This window comes from Quercus robur, chromosome 4 (assembly GCF_932294415.1).
Source record: "Quercus robur chromosome 4, dhQueRobu3.1, whole genome shotgun sequence".
NCBI lineage: Eukaryota > Viridiplantae > Streptophyta > Magnoliopsida > Fagales > Fagaceae > Quercus > Quercus robur.
This window is the reverse complement of record NC_065537.1, coordinates 24986781-25002734: the sequence shown is the minus strand read 5'-3', so window position 1 is coordinate 25002734 and position 15954 is coordinate 24986781. Positions and strand designations below refer to the sequence as shown.

The window sequence follows — 15954 nt, the reverse complement described above, 5'->3', positions numbered from 1 at the left end:
CAAATCCGTGTATCATGCTAGTATTTGAAGATATCCCTATAGAGGACTAACATATGTTTAAATATTAGGGGTTTTCTTTCCCTTAACTTGTTTGTGGAACTTGGTCAAGTGGAAATTCCCTAGGTTGTACAGTATTATATTCACTAAATACTTTTCATAATAGCTTTGTCATTATCAATATAATTCCAAATTTATGACAAATCTAAATATCATTAGTGATTATTATTGCTACTACCACTTTGGTGTGCAACATTATAATTTTTTCCCTTAATAACCCTATTTTGCAAATGATATTTTGAGGTTTCAAAATGCATAATCAGAACTTTAGTGTCATTTTTTTGTTACTTTCCTTCCTATGACGACAAGACATGCATGTTTAATTGAATAAGGCTAGTTTGAAGGACTAACGGTTTCTCCTATCAATGATATTCAGAAATAACTCCTCCATGGGTAGAGATGTTGTTAGGAAATGGCTAAGAAAGTTGCGTAATGAGTAATGAGGTAGGTTTACATTCTTCATGGGAATAGAATATCGATTCTTTATTTTTAACATATATTCAAAATATTCTAAAACAAAATTAAAGCATTAATAGATCCAAAATATTTTCATGATTAATAAAGGATGAGTTGTTGTTAGGTAAGGTTTGATCAATTAATTAACATCTAAGATGTGTATTTTAATCAATTAGCTATAGTTAATCTAAATTTTCTGTTTTGGGCTGCTGACGATTGTTGACTACAGCTCAGCTTTATGAGTCTGAAGCATATTATATTACATGAATTGTTTTCTTCATTAAAAAGAAACAGAAAAAGAAAAAGAAAAAAGAAGAGATCCAAATTCAATGATGACTACATCTCATCTTCTAACATATAAGAAAATATATATCACATGAATTGTTTTCTTCATTAAAAAGAAAAAGAAAAAGAAAAAGAAAAAGAAAAAAGAAGAGATCCAAATTCAAAGATGACTACATCTCATCTTCTAACATATAAGAAAATATATATCTTACCTGACTCGTATTAAATAAGTCATAGCATCCATTCTTCATTTCTCTTCATTTCAGCTGTTCTTATCTTTAGAGAATAAGAAAGAAATGGGATATGATTAGAAAGGACGGGAACTTCAAAATCCAGCAAAAGGGCTAGAGTGTTCAGCTTTCGGGTATGGTACACATGTTTTATTGCATTTTTTTTTTAACATATGCTAATGATGTAAGACAGATCCTAAGTTTAATTGCAAAGTATTTGGGATACATTCATGCTTAAAATTTTGAATTTTATTTAATCAATTGATATCAGAACAATCTCTCTATGTTCATTAGCTATATGATTTTTTGACTTTATTTAAGAGATATAGTTAACGTCTAGAGATCATTGAAATTGTGTCTATAATGCCAAAATCTCCAGTTTGTTTGATTTTTTTTTTTGTGTGTTATCTAGCTACCTACTCAGGTTCAAAACTAAAAAATATATTATATCCAAAATCAAGCTTTGTCTAATATTATTCAACCTTCCTGCAAAAGACCAGAACATAGAAATATGGCAGTAAGCTATCCATCAAGCCAAATTTGTTCTATAAATCAACATGCACAATTCCAATTCCAATTCCCATTGCATTCTATAAACATTTTTCTCTTTAGTACTAATTCACTGCAAAAATTGTACGAATATAAAGATAGAAATTCATAGGTAGATTAGAGATAGAAATTGCACAAAAGAATATAAAGATAGAAATTCATAGGTAGATTAGAGATAGGGAAGAAGACTGTCTAACTGGATAAATTCCCAAAATTGACACAACATGTTCCAAGAAAACTATTCAAATGGTAGAATGTGATAGTCAGCTTAAAATAATAAGATGCCATTTGGCCCATTTCGGGGTTACCTTATAACAACACATTTTGGTGATGAGGTGTTAAAGCCGTTGAGGCTCTAAAAGAGCTAAAACAACCGATCATCATTCTTCTTTTTTAAATTTTTTTTTTCTCATTCACTCTAATAAGGACTACATACTTATTGGGTACAAAGGAAAGGCAACAATTATTTATTTCCTTTTATATATATATATATATATATATAAAGCAGTGAGCTAGAAGCTTTTGTGACCTGATTTATTGTGATACAATTCCGTAAAGAGCTTCAAATTGATTATCCTACTACAGTTCCATAAAGAGCTTAGTACATACTTCAAGAGTCATGTCTAATATCTTCAAAATCAAGTGATTGGAACCAATTCTTAGAGTAAACTCCAAATTTCAATCTCCATTAAAACTGTTTTAAGTTGGTCAATTAACTTGCAAAGTCAATTCTGCACTCTACTCTATTCATACTTTGTTAGGCTTAAATATGAATTGCAAAATTATCAGGTGGCATATATATAAGCTTAATTTGAAACACTAATGGTGCGTTTGTTTGGAGGTGAAATAGGGTGGATGGAAAACTTTGGAGAGAAAATGGGAAGGAAAACTTTTTTGAGTGTGTTTGGTTGGGTGGGAAGGAAGGAAAATAAATGGTAGGGTTTAGGTATTTTCTCCCCTGACCCACCAAAAAGTTTTCTCCATAAAATGGAGAAAAAATTGGACGGAGGAAATGTGGTTGTTTAATGGACAAAAATGCCCATGTTCAGTTCATTTTTTTTTCCTAGACGTTGCTTTTTTGTTTTTTGATTTCTTGGGCTGTGGGTGGGCATGTTGCCTATTTTTTTTTTTTTTAATTTTTTTTTTTATTTGGGCTGTGGGTTTGATAGTTGTTTTGTTTTTGTTTTTGTTTTTTTGGGTTTAAGTAGACATGATTTTTTTTTTTTGGGACATGATTTTTATTTTTTAATAAATTGGGTGATTGTTTTTTTTTTTTTTTTGGTGGTTGTTTGTCACTTTTTTGTATTAATTGACTATCATTTTTTAACAAGGGTGTATGAGTAAATTTATACAAACTCATTTTTTCCACTCCCAACCAAACAAAAATGAGAGAAATTAAAATCTTCTCTATCCTCCTACTTTTCCATCCTCTCACCATTTTCTATCCTTCCACTTTTCCTCCCCTCCAACCAAACGGACCCTATGTGTGCATCATTGAAAAACTAATTTATTTTCTTTTTATTTATATTGAGACAATAAAAAATCACTTTAAGATAAAGAAAGCCTAGAAGGTGAATTGGTGAGGGAATGAGATTGAATTGGAAATCCCAATTTGAGATTTAGCTTGAAACCAAAACCCATTATGTTTGTCAGAACCAAAAGGGAAGAGAAACATGGTATATATATACAAAATCAAAACTCAAATTTGAGAAAAAATATTGATGAATTGATAATGGTGATGATGAAATAAAAATTAGATTGATGATGCATAAAAATCGTCAGTGAATTGATTGTCCACATGTGCGCCAATTAGGGTACTTAAAGAATAAGAGATGATAAACCAAAAGAGAGCACCAATGGGGTGCTGGCCAAAGACTCTCCGAAGGTTAAGCCAGTGATTGAAGAATCTCCAATAACTTAAAAGTGTAAGAGCTAGGAAATTTTTTTATGTACCTTGGAGAAGCGGAAACTCGGTACTTATATTATGGTGTAGAGCTGACCAGGATCCCATGAATATAGGAGCTTTCCTTGTAGGGAAGAGATAGAGTTAATGTTTCGAGATCTTAGGGCTTTTCTTCCTATACTGGGGATATACGAATATGTAGAAAGATCTTTGGACGTGATGTGCAAGTTCTTTTTATCTAGGGATGCATAAGTGGAGAGCATGCAAATGGTGTGGAGCTAAGTGTAATCCACCATAGGTATTGGATAGCTCGACAGGTGATTCCATACCCAACGAAAGAAATGGAAGGTTCCCTCATTGGCATCTGACTCGAAGGGGGGGATCTCCAACCCAGAGGGCATCCTTATCTCAAAGGATGCTACAAACCTGAAGGACACTTTCATCCTAAAAGGGCTAAAGGAGATAGAGAATTTCTTAGATAAAATATTCCCTATCAGCTGCCCCCTATTTCGTATTCGTCGGGATGACAGGATCAATTAGTGGCTCACCTTGAGCCTGTGCCATTTGTGAGGGCAAAAGAGTCTTTTTATGGTGTGCAAGTGACACGTGGCGTTTCCTAATTGGTTGACATGAACAGTCGCTTCATTTCTTGTGCCTCTTTGCCTATAAATAGCTCAATGCCCTTATTGACCTTACTGTTTATTCTTTTTACTTTCTGACATCATGTGGAGCTCCCGTTTTCTCGTTGGTTTTTGGGATTGTCTATCGCTTCTAAAGCCATCCATTTCAATAATTTGTCCATCGTTCTTCGATCATCACCTTTATTGGGTAAGTCTCTATTCTTTAAACCTTTCTGCTTATTTACATATAGTTGGAGTGGTCGTTGGTCCAATGTTTGGTCGTCACGTGAGTAGTTTCTTAGTTTTCATATGTCGCTTGTAGGTGAGAGGATGTTAAATGATAGTTAAGCGACGAGTGAGTATTCGTCGTTTGTCCATCTAGAATCGGGCGACGATGAGGTTTCGCCATCGAGAAATGAATCCATGGCCGACTACCTAGTTGGTTCCTCTAAAAGGGAGCCATCAGCTAATTCATTCAAGAAGGACGAGGAAGTGGCCAGTCCATCAGGGCACAATTTTAGGGAGTTCGTCCTCCCTAGGATCTAGGCGGTGAACGAATTTCCCCCTAAAATGACGAAGGAGGTCTTTAGAAGGCTCCATCCTCTCTTCCAAATTCCGACGATGTCCCCATATGAAAGGCAAATAGAAGGGAGAAGTGTTATTTGAGAGAGGTTGAGGACATCGGTTTTTATGAGGCTGCCTCTCAGTGAGATCCATCATCGGCTAGCAGATTATTTAGGTATATCCGTATGCCAAATATGTCCTAACACATGGAGGATATTTCTTGGGTCGAAGTGTTGTGGGGCCAAATGAGTGGAGGTTGTCGTGGTCTTTCTCTTGACAAGTTCTTCTATTGCTACAATCCCCAACAAATTTCTGTGTCACAGGACTTTTATAATTTCATGTGTCGCAAAGCATCATTGGAATTGGTATATGATATGCTTGATTCCAATCACAATTGGAAAAACAGGTATTTATTTGTTCAAGGGTCCAATTGGGTGTGTAAACCTAACGAGTGGGAAATTATAGGTGAAAAATACGATAATACCTTGGCAATAATGGACAAGTTTGGTGAGTCATCAGGTTGTCTTCCTTGTTTGTTTAGTCGGTTTTATTCTTTTCCTAACCTATTTGTTTTCAATTCTGTAGCCTAAACTCGTTCGACGATATCACCCGGGCAAGAAAAATTTATTAATCATATTCTTGAGATCCCTATCAAACGATAAAGGTGGAAAGATCTTGTCACACTTGACAATCTCCAAGTTTTTTATGAGGGACTTGAACTGACGAATAAGGCTAGGCGTTTGGATGCTTAATCTCAAACCCGTGAGTTTCTTTATATGTCTACTTTATTCATCAGTTTTCTCAACTAACTCGTCATTTTATTGTTGTGTTTCCTTAGAGATGGATGCTGGAAAGAAAAAAGCAAATGGAGATAAGGAAAGCGGCTGCTCTCCAAGCTTTACAATTTAGGGGGTCATCAGCTCCTCTGGCAAAAGTAGGTCAGAAGAGGAAACCCCTGAGCAACAAAGGTCGTCTGAACAGGAACAATTTTGATACTGTGGACCATCTGGAGCAAGCGAAAATGGTCCAAAAAACGCTTAAGCCTCCCCGTCATGGCATAGGCAAAGGTCTTATGACATCTTAAGGTCCCGACGCCAATCCTCTAGCCCCCCTAATGATGAGAAACAAGGGGTTTACTGTGGGTAGTGCCTGTAATTTCATCAGGGAAGTGGACCTCAATGAGTGCTCAGAGCATGAAGCTGAGGCCTTTGGTGACTTAGGTCTCCTTAACTTGACAAGGGTGAGTTTGGTTCCCGTAGTTCCTTTCTATTTGTTTACACACACACACACACACACACACACACATTATTTTTAACAAGCCTAATCCTCTCGTCCATCTCATTTTAGGCCTTGGTGAGGATAAGGGTGTGAAACTTAACAACTGGTGCCCAACCATCGAGTCTACCAAGAGATCGATCCATGGAAGTGGGTAGCAGTCCTTTGGACAAGCCCTATTTAGATCGGTAAAATCCACACACATCCTCCATTTACCATTGGCTTTTTTGACCATTACTACGTTAGCTAACCAGTTGGGGTTAGTAGACTTCTTTGATGAACCCTGCTTCTAGTAGCTTGCAAACTTCTTCTGTTATGGCTTTGTCCTTCTTATGAGTGAAGACTCTCTTTTTCTGTCAGACAGGAGGGAATGATAAGGAGACATTGAGCTGATGGACCATGATACTTGGATCGATTCTTGGCAGGTCCTCATGGCTCCAAGCGAAGGCGTCCAAGTTGGTTTTCAAGAAGATTATGAGCTCCCGATAGATCGAAGGGTCCGCTTGGGTGCAAATGCTAGTGATTCTATCTAGGTGACTTTTGTCTAAAGAAATGTCTTCCAATGCCTTCGTTGGTTCCATTATCACTCGTCGTACTTTTATATTCAAGGTCAGTAAATGATCATCCATTTCTAGCATGGGTATGTAGCATTGTGTGTTGCCATCTAATCCTTGTGCGCTTCTCCCATCTTGTATTCTATCAAGAACTTGACAAGTAGATGGTAGGTGGAGGTGGCCGTTCTCCATGCGTTGAGCGTAGGTCGTCCAATGATGGCATTGTAAGTTGAAGAGCAGTTGACAACCAAAAATGTGATCTCTCTTGTGAGCTACTGCGGGTAGCTATTAATGGTGACTGGCAACGTGATTGACTTGATGGGAACACCTTGGTTTTGCCAAACCTTATGGTTCGATGGTAGGAGCCATTTCTTGTCGATTCTCATCTGGTTAAAGGTGGGATAGTAGAATATGTTGGCTGAGCTCCCATTGTCCACCAACATCCTTGGGGTGGTATAATCAGCTATGGACAGGGTGATGACCAACGCATCATCGTGTGGGGGATGGAGTTGTCAAGCATCTTCTTCAGAGAAGGTAATAGGTGGATTCTCAACCCTTGATAGCTTAGGGAGGCGATCGGTGATTTGTACACTCTGCACCATGCAGAGATAAGTCTTTCTTGCATTTCTAGAAGACCCAGCCATTGTGGTTCCTCCTATGATCACCCTTATTTCTCTGAGCAAAGCTCTTGGGCGTTCTTCTACCTTACCATTGGGCTCTGGGACCTCTGGCTAGGTTCCTTTCAGCTCTCCCTCGTCCGACGAACTGTTGTAACTTTCCTTGTTTGAAGAGAGCTTCTATCTTTGCTTCAAATCATAGCATTCGGAGGTGTCATGCCCATGGTCCAAATGGATGCGGCAATACTTATCCTTTAAGCGCTTGTTAGGATCACTTTTCAACTTGTCCAGCCACCTGAGTGCTTAGTCATCACTTACTTGCATGAGGACCTGCTTGAGCGGGGTGTTCAGTGGGGTGAAGTTGGTCATCTTTCTGGAAGGAGGTCTTGAACTCCTGTCTTCCCTTTTGTCACTTTTCTGACTTCCTTCCACCATCTGGACGGGGGTTGTCCTGTCTCTCCCTTTTCTTCAATTTGCCCACTTGGGCTATCATGGCATCTTCAAAATTCATATACTTAGTAGCTCTATATAGCATGTTCATCATCGTCTTCAGGTTGTTCTTGTAGATGAAGAAGAGGAATTCCCCATACTAGCCTCCATTAGTAAAGGTCGTGACCAAGACCTTGTCATTAGCTTCGTCAATCAAAAGGGCTTCCCTGTTGAATTGAGTCACATGCGATCTTAAGCTCTCATCTTCTCATTGCTTGATGTTCAAGAAACTTTTCGAGGACCTCTTGTATCTTTGTTCGCCAATGAAGGGCATGACGAAGTGCCCACTTAACTTCTTGAAGGTTGAGACAGAGTTTGGAGTAATCTTGCTAAACCACACCCTAGCCAGCGCTTTAAGTGTGGTTGGGAATGCTTTGCACATTATCTCGCTGAGTACTCCATGTAGGTGCATTAGAGTTTTGAATGACTCTAGGTGATCAAGTGGATCTTTTTTCCCATCGTATTCCTCCACCTAAGGCATACAAAATTTAGGCAGAAGAGGACAAGATGTGACATGCACCATGACGGGAGAGTCAGTATGGTGGAGTAGTTCATCCAAGTTGGTGGACACTTGCTCCCTCATGACATTCATCATCATGTCCATCTTATCTTTCATTATGTGTATATCTAGTGCCATGCGCATTGCACTGCTCTCCAATTTTGACTAACGGTTAGTATCCTTCCATCAATTGCATCTGTTGGCGACATTACTTTCTTCTTGATCTCCCCCTTCATGTTGATCTCCCGTTAAAAGGTGACTACCGTCGTGCTCATCGTTGTGTTTTTTGTCATGTTGATCATTGTTTTGGGCACGACGCTTATTCACTAGGTTCATTTGCTGTTTGAGCTCTTGATTTTGCTGGGTAAGTTGCTCAACGGCCACAGTAAGGCTTTGCACTTGCCTCTCCAAGGCGTTGGAGGGGTTTCCAGACTTTGGATTGGTGGTAGTCATTGACCGCATCTAGAACATGCAATTCTTTGTCTTAGAAGCAGTGATATGGCCAATCACTCGTTCCTACAGACGGCGCCAACTGATGAGCACAAAAATCGTCAGGGAATTGATTGTCCACATGCGCGCTAATTAGGGAGCCTGAAGAATAAAAGTTAAAGAACCAACAGAGAGAACCAGTGGGGTGCCAGCCAAAGACCCTTCAAAGTTTAAGTCAATGAAAGAAGAATCTCCAATAACTCAAAAGTGTAAGAGCTAGGAAATATTTTTAAATGCCTTGGAGATGAGGAGACTCGGTACTTATATTGCAATGTAGAGCTGACTAAGTTCCCATGAACTAATGATGAACAAAAATCAGCGGCGAATTGATCGTCCATACATGCGCCAATTAGGGTACTTAAAGAATAAGAGATGAAGAACTAATAGAGAGTATCAGCAGGGTGCCGATTAAAGACCCTCTAAAGGTTAAGTCAGTGATAGAAGAATCTCCAATAATTCAAAAGTGTAAGAGCTGAGAAATTTTTTTTCGTACCTTAGAGAAGAGGAGACTTGGTGTTTATATAGTGGTGTAGTACCGGTGAGGTACTGGTCATTGACCCTTCGAAAATTAAGTCAGTGATAGAAGAATCTCTAATAACTCAAAAGTGTAAGAGTTAGGAAATTTTTTACGTACCTTGGAGAAGAGGAGACTGTAGCGATGTAGAATTTACCAAAATCCCATGAACGTAGGATCTTTCCTTGTAGGGAAGATATGGAGTTAATGTTCTGAGATCTTAGGGCTTTTCTTCCCATACTGGGAGATACGAATATGTAGAAGGATCTTTGGATGTGGTGTGCAAATTCTTTCCATATAGGAATGCATAAGTATAGAACACCCAAATGATGTGGGGCTAAGTGTAATCCACTATCGGTATTGGATAGCTCGACAGGTGATTCCATACCAGATGGAAGAAATGGAAGGTGCCCTTGTAGGCATTTGACCCAAAGGTGGATCTCCAACCTGAAGGGCATCCTTATCTCGAAGGATGCTACAAACCTGAAGGATACTTTTATCTTGAAGGGAAAAAGGAGATAGGGAATTTCTTGGTTAAAATATTCCCTATCACAGACTTTATAGGAAAAATGACAATGAAGAAATTACATATGTATGCTTTGAATCTACTACCATCTCAATTGAAATTTTAAGGGAAACAATTAAATTAAAATATATCAATTAAAAAGCACAAAATATTCTCCTCAAAATTTAAGTTGTTATATTTAACACGAAGAAATATAAAGTAAAACAACATGCTAACAACATCAACAATGGTATTGGTTGACTCATTGAAACATGATCCAAACACCATAGACAGATAAAAAAGAAACATATAACTCAAAAAATCAATACTTCAAGAATATCGATTCTATATAATTTTACATTTTCTAAATTCATGAAGATATAATGGACTGGGTTGAAATTTCCCTAGAGAATGACCTTTAATTATATACTAATGAAGGGAAAATAAATTTCTTACCGTGAAAGAAAAATAAAATCATTAAAGGAATTAACACAATATATTTGGGTCCAAACAAATAATAAGCTTTCAGTTTAAGTTATGTCTCTATATCTTATGTTAAGGTGTTATCTCCTTGGCTTTGTTGATTTATTATAACATGAATCTTGGGTAGTATTTGGTTTGTAGGGTCTTAGATTGTTTGGATTGTTATTTTCTTGTGTAAATTCCAGACAGCTACCATGAGGTTTGGGCTGCTAGTAATTAGGTCCATGACTTCTCGAATCTAACCAACTTAGTCCCTAAAAGACAACTTTGTCCCTAAATAGCTAAACATTGTTATTTATCTCTTCCCTTTCTCTTCTCTCCAACTCTCTTCTCTTGCCCCTTTATCTCTCTCTCTCTCACACACACACACACCAAACCCAGGTGATCTCCCTCTCTTCTCTCTCGTTCCTCTCTCTCTCTCTCTCTCTCATTGAACCTTGGTGATTGACGAAACCCATAACCTTTTCTCTTTAAATTTCCTTTGGTTGTTAGGTTCAGATGATTTGGGTGTGAGTTTGAAAAATGAGATTTTGGATATATTGTTCATAGATCTATGAGTTTGCCATTTTGATTTGGGTTTTGGGGTTTCCAGTAAATAATGGTTGAACGAGGGCAACCGCCCACGAGCTTGGCCATGGTTAGGCATGTTTGGGAAAAGGCCTTGGGACCACACCTCACGTGCTCAATGGTGTGAGGTGGGGCCCAAATGCATCATCGGGGTGTTGCTGATGTTACTGTTTTTGGGTGGGGAGAGAGAGAGAGAGAGAGAGAGAGAGAGAGAGAGAGAGAGAGAGAGAGAGAGAGAGAGAGAGAGAGTTAATGCTAAGCTAACTTTTAGCAGTGATAGTTATTTAATTGAGTTCCTAACACCAGTGAAGGCTTATGGGTTTTGCAGGTGACCAGGTTTAGTGAAAGAGAGGAACGAAAGAGCAAAGAGTTAGAAGAGATAAGTATCATCATTTGGCTATTTATGGATAAAGTTATATTTTAGGGACGAAGTTGGTTAGTTTTGAAAATTCTTGGACTTAGTTGGTATTAGCCCAAACCTTAAGGTAGTTGTTTGGAATTTACCCAAGATTCTTTTAATCTTTGATCATTGGAATCATATTCTTGAAATATAAGATTACTTCTCCCAAGATATCTAAGACCAGAATATCTTCTAAAATCTCTAAAATGACAACAATATCCCTCAACCCCCCAAATAACCCCTAGATCTTTTAAATGACCAAAATATCATTTGAAACCTTTAAAAAAGAAAACCTAAATCTCCTAAATGACCGAACTACACCTAAAATCTTCAAAATGACTAAAATATTCCCACGATTATCATAATAACCAAAATATTCCTAAAAATAAAAAGATCATAATAATCCTCAAGATCTCCAAACTAACCATGGTTTTTAAAATGGTAACCAACCATCCAATTCAACAACAGACATCCCACCTCCCAGATTCTGTCCAACATGATAACCATTAAGACTAACTATTATATTTATTTTTCTTTTAGTGCATTAAAAGTTTTTATTTTATTATATCACATTTCTTTCAATCAATTTTTATTTTTAGATAAATTTATTTATGATTTAGGAATTGTACTTTTACACGTAAATGCGCTATTTATGAATTTATTTTTAAAATGGGCTTATCATAGACTAAATTAGTTTCTACTTGAAGGATTAATTAACACAACTTTTTTATATTTGCTTATGATTATTATTTTCTAGGGTAAACTATGTATTTAGTTCATATCTTTTACACCATATTTCAATTTGATCTCTAACTGTTCAATTTTCTCAAGTTGGTCAATAACCTTTCAGTGTCATGTTAATTTAGTTCTTGCCATTATCTCTTAGATAAAAATTATTAATGTGGCAAATGACCAAAATAAAAAATTAGTTTACTTTGATGTGGTAATAAAATAACTTTTTATTTTGGCCATTTGTCATGTCAAAATTTCTATTTAAAAAATAATGGCAGAGACTAAATTGACACGGTATTAAAAGGTTAGAGACCAAATTGACGAAATTGAAAGGTTAGAGATAAAATTAAAATATGATGTAAAAGTTAGGGACCAAATACTAGTTTATCCTATTTTCTATTAACCTTATTAAAATCGTTAAAATTCATTTGAAAGTTGTTCAAATTTCCTTAGACATTTCTTAGTTATCTTTTTGTATTTTAATTATTATAACCCCTTTAGCAATACATAAATGGGCCATATATATATATTAAAAGCCAAATTTGAGAGAATTGAAATTTAATTAGAGCCTAATTTTGCGCCACGCGTCCCATCTAATCTAAGTTTTTAAAATTTTATTTCAAGTGAGTTAATTCAGTGTAAAAATTGGATTTTAATTAGAGCTTAATTTTGCACCACATATCCCATCTAATTTAATTTTTTTTTTTTTTAATTTTGGGCCAAGTGAGTTATTTCAGTGCAGAAAACAAGAAGTCCAATATAAATAAACCATAAAAAAACATAATCATATATCTAACTCTATTTATAAAATTAGAGGAAGAGAGAGTTTGAATGGTTTTATATTTGTGAGCCATTTTTTTTTGTGTAACTAAAAATAATTCAAATTTATAAGTCATTTATGTAATATATCATGACTATGTACGGTCCATTACTAATGAACATATATGTATTTTTAAACTATTTCTATTTAAATATTTTGTATGCAAAGATTTTGAACGTAACAAATTGTAATTGAGTTGAATGATCCTATGCACCTATCCCAATTCAATTTATATAGGAGATATTATTGGACCAATTTATTATTTTATTTTGTGTTATATTTAATAGAATTTTACAAACAGTGATTGTGAATTAATATTGTATATGTAACTTGAATGGTGGTAATATTATTTTTATTTTAAGTGTTACAGGGCATATGTTTTAACCAGGATAATGTAATAAGTGGAAGTATATGTTTTAAAGGTATATGTGTTAATGATATAACAATATTTTTCAATATGTATATCTTATAAAAAAATATTCTTCAAAGGTTAATTTATTTGTTATGTATTAATATTATCAAGTATTTTTTTTTTGAAAATGTTAACAAAATTTTATTTTTCCTAAAATAAAAAAAGAAAATGATTTCTTTAATTTTATTTTACTTCACATCAAATACCATAAAATAATTTTCAAAGCATTTTTAGAAATGTAATCAAATACACAAAAATAAAATGCTTTCCCTAAAAAGTTTATAGTTGAAAACATTTTAATTCGTAAATCATTTTTAAAACAAAACAAATGTAACCAGAATGCACCTATGTTTGATTGTAGGGAAAAAAAGTGTGAGCAAAGGAAAAACAGAGGGTATATTTACTTTGTTTTTTTTCCTATAGAGAAGGAAAGATAACATATACCATGTTAAATAGATTGACTTTTAAATCCTCATGTAATAAAATAAAGTGTGGTGATACAAAAAGAAAAGGAAAAAATGTAAATTATAACCTCTAAGTTTGATCATAATTTATTTAAGGCTTCCAAAATTTTTTTTTCAATCAAATCCTCTAATTTTCAAACTTATTGAATTAAAGTCTCTCTGATAGTGAGTTTCCATTAACTCCACATTCTTAGAAATTTCCAAATTTAAAAAAAAAATCAATTAACTAATAGAATGAAACAATATTTTTTTTTTAAATATTTTTTTTAAAAACTAACAAGTTGAGCTAAAGACATGAACCAATTGAGAAAGCTCTTATAGTTGCGTGTTTAAATGCATCTATGCTTGTTTAAATGCAACTATGCTTGCGTGTTCATACTATTAGAAAGCAACACTGCCTCTCTTACCAAAATATTCTCTCTCGTTACTATTGCTTTATTTGGAATTCTCTATAAAACATTCTTTATTGTGGAATGATTGTCAACACACTCTTTATTACACATCTCGTTGTATACGCATTGCCACATGAACTGAAACTGAAACTGAAACTGTGTTTTTAAAACATGATTTCACAATTTTAATTAAAATTGCGTTTTAAAAAATGATTTAAAAAGAGAATGTGTATAGAGTGTGTAATATCAAATTTGTAATAATATTTTTTGTTTCTCATTTTTCCTTTAGAAGCCTCCTTACGTAATTAAAGTTTAGCCACAAATTTCTATGTTGTCTAGAAGCTTGGTGAAAGATAATTATTGTTAGTAAAAGAATGTACCATAACATTTAAGGTAGGTGACTTTAAGGCTCTATTTGGTTAGGGTGGTTATGGGAGGATGAAAAAGGGGAGGGGAAAATAGGGGGAAATTTGAATAGCGACCTTATTTGGTTGAGGTGTTGATTTTGGTAGGGATAAAATGTTTTTTCCTTGGGTCCACCATTTTGAAGTGTTTTTTTTTTCCTCCCCAAATTGGGGAGAAAATGGGGAAGAAAGAGGGCTTAGATGGGAATTTACCCATTTGCTCCTCTCATTCCTCCACATTAGTTTTATTTTTATTCTTATAAACCATTATTCTTTTTAATGTAATAGGAGCATAAGAGTAAATTTCTATATATACAATTTTCGATTGTTGCATTTTTTTTTCTCAACCAAATAAAGGAGTTTTCTATCCTTCCATATTTTCACCCCTAAAACCAACTTGAACCATGTGTATAAATAAGGGGTGTGGTGCTCATTTGGTGTGTGAATGCATAAGCACCAATTCCTAGCATGATTGTTCAAGTGTCCTTACAAAAGTGAGTGTGTTTACACTATGTTTGGTTGTAACCGAGAGAAGTGAAAAGAAGAGAAAGGATTAAGGGAAAAGAATGGAAAAGAAAATGTTTCTCTCTTGCATGTTTGGAAAGAGTGGGGGAAGGGAAAATAAAAGATGTTTAATCTAGGTATGTATTTTACTTAAATATCCCCATTAAAATAAAGAGTGTATATGAAAGGTGATGGGCAAAATTGAAATTTTATATATCATTAGCAATGGCCCTAAAACTTACACTTTTTTTAATTAGCTTTCTCCTCATTTCCTCCCAATTTGAGTGGATGAGAAATGTGGGCCTGAATGAAAACTTACTCTCTATTTTCTCTTCTTTTCCTTCCTCTAACGCCAACCAAACAAGGAAAAATGTAATGTCACTAACATTTCCTTTTTCTTCTCTTCTCTTCTTCCTTTTCCTAACAAAGCCTTAGAGTATTCACATTGGTGGTGCTAAAATAACTAAAATGCTATTTTAGCACCTAAAACACTAAAAAGCATGCTACATTGGCGGTGGTGGTAAATTTAAAAATTTATACAAACTAACTAAAGTTTATTGTAGCAAAAAGTGATAAAAAAAAAGTTTATTCCTTAAGGGTTACATCTTCACATTCCACAAAGTTATAAAAAAATAAAATAAAATAAAGAAAGAATATTTAAATGAAGTGATATAAAAGTAAAATTTTGATGTTATGTGTATTGTAAAGTGAGGACTGAGGTGTTCACATGTGTCTACTACATGAAGTGAGTTCAAGTGAGTAAGTGTGTGTCTTATAAAAACTCTAATATTGGAAAAGTGCAAAAGGCAAAAATTGCCTGTGTGTGTTTATGGGTTATGTGCGTTTAGGAAAATTATTAGTTTACATGAATAGTATCATTTAAAGTATATATTGTAGGCAAAAATATGTCTAACATTTGCCACATTGGAAGAAAGTAGATCACATTTGTCGCAATTTTTTACTTACAGGTAGGTACTATACACACACACACACACATATATATATAAAGCCAAAGTCGAGAAAAAATACAATTCGATTTTAAATTAGATTCTAATTGTTATCTAATTTTGCATCGTGTGTCCTATCTAAATTTTTTTTTTAATTTTTTTTAATTTTTGTTTTAAGTGAGTTAAAATTGTGCAAAAGACAAAGAGTCTAATATAAATAAAC

The 15954-nt window shown here is 34.9% G+C and overlaps 1 protein-coding gene across 1 annotated transcript in view; it reads left to right on the top strand.

Moving 5' to 3' along the window:
* Positions 1-1049: 1049 nt before the first annotated feature.
* Positions 1050-15954, top strand: part of LOC126720950 (uncharacterized) — a 37965-nt gene continuing 23060 nt past the window's right edge. The window contains exon 1 of the mRNA XM_050423895.1: positions 1050-1162. The gene's annotated coding sequence lies outside the window, so the exon portion shown is untranslated. The remainder of the gene's footprint in view (positions 1163-15954) is intronic.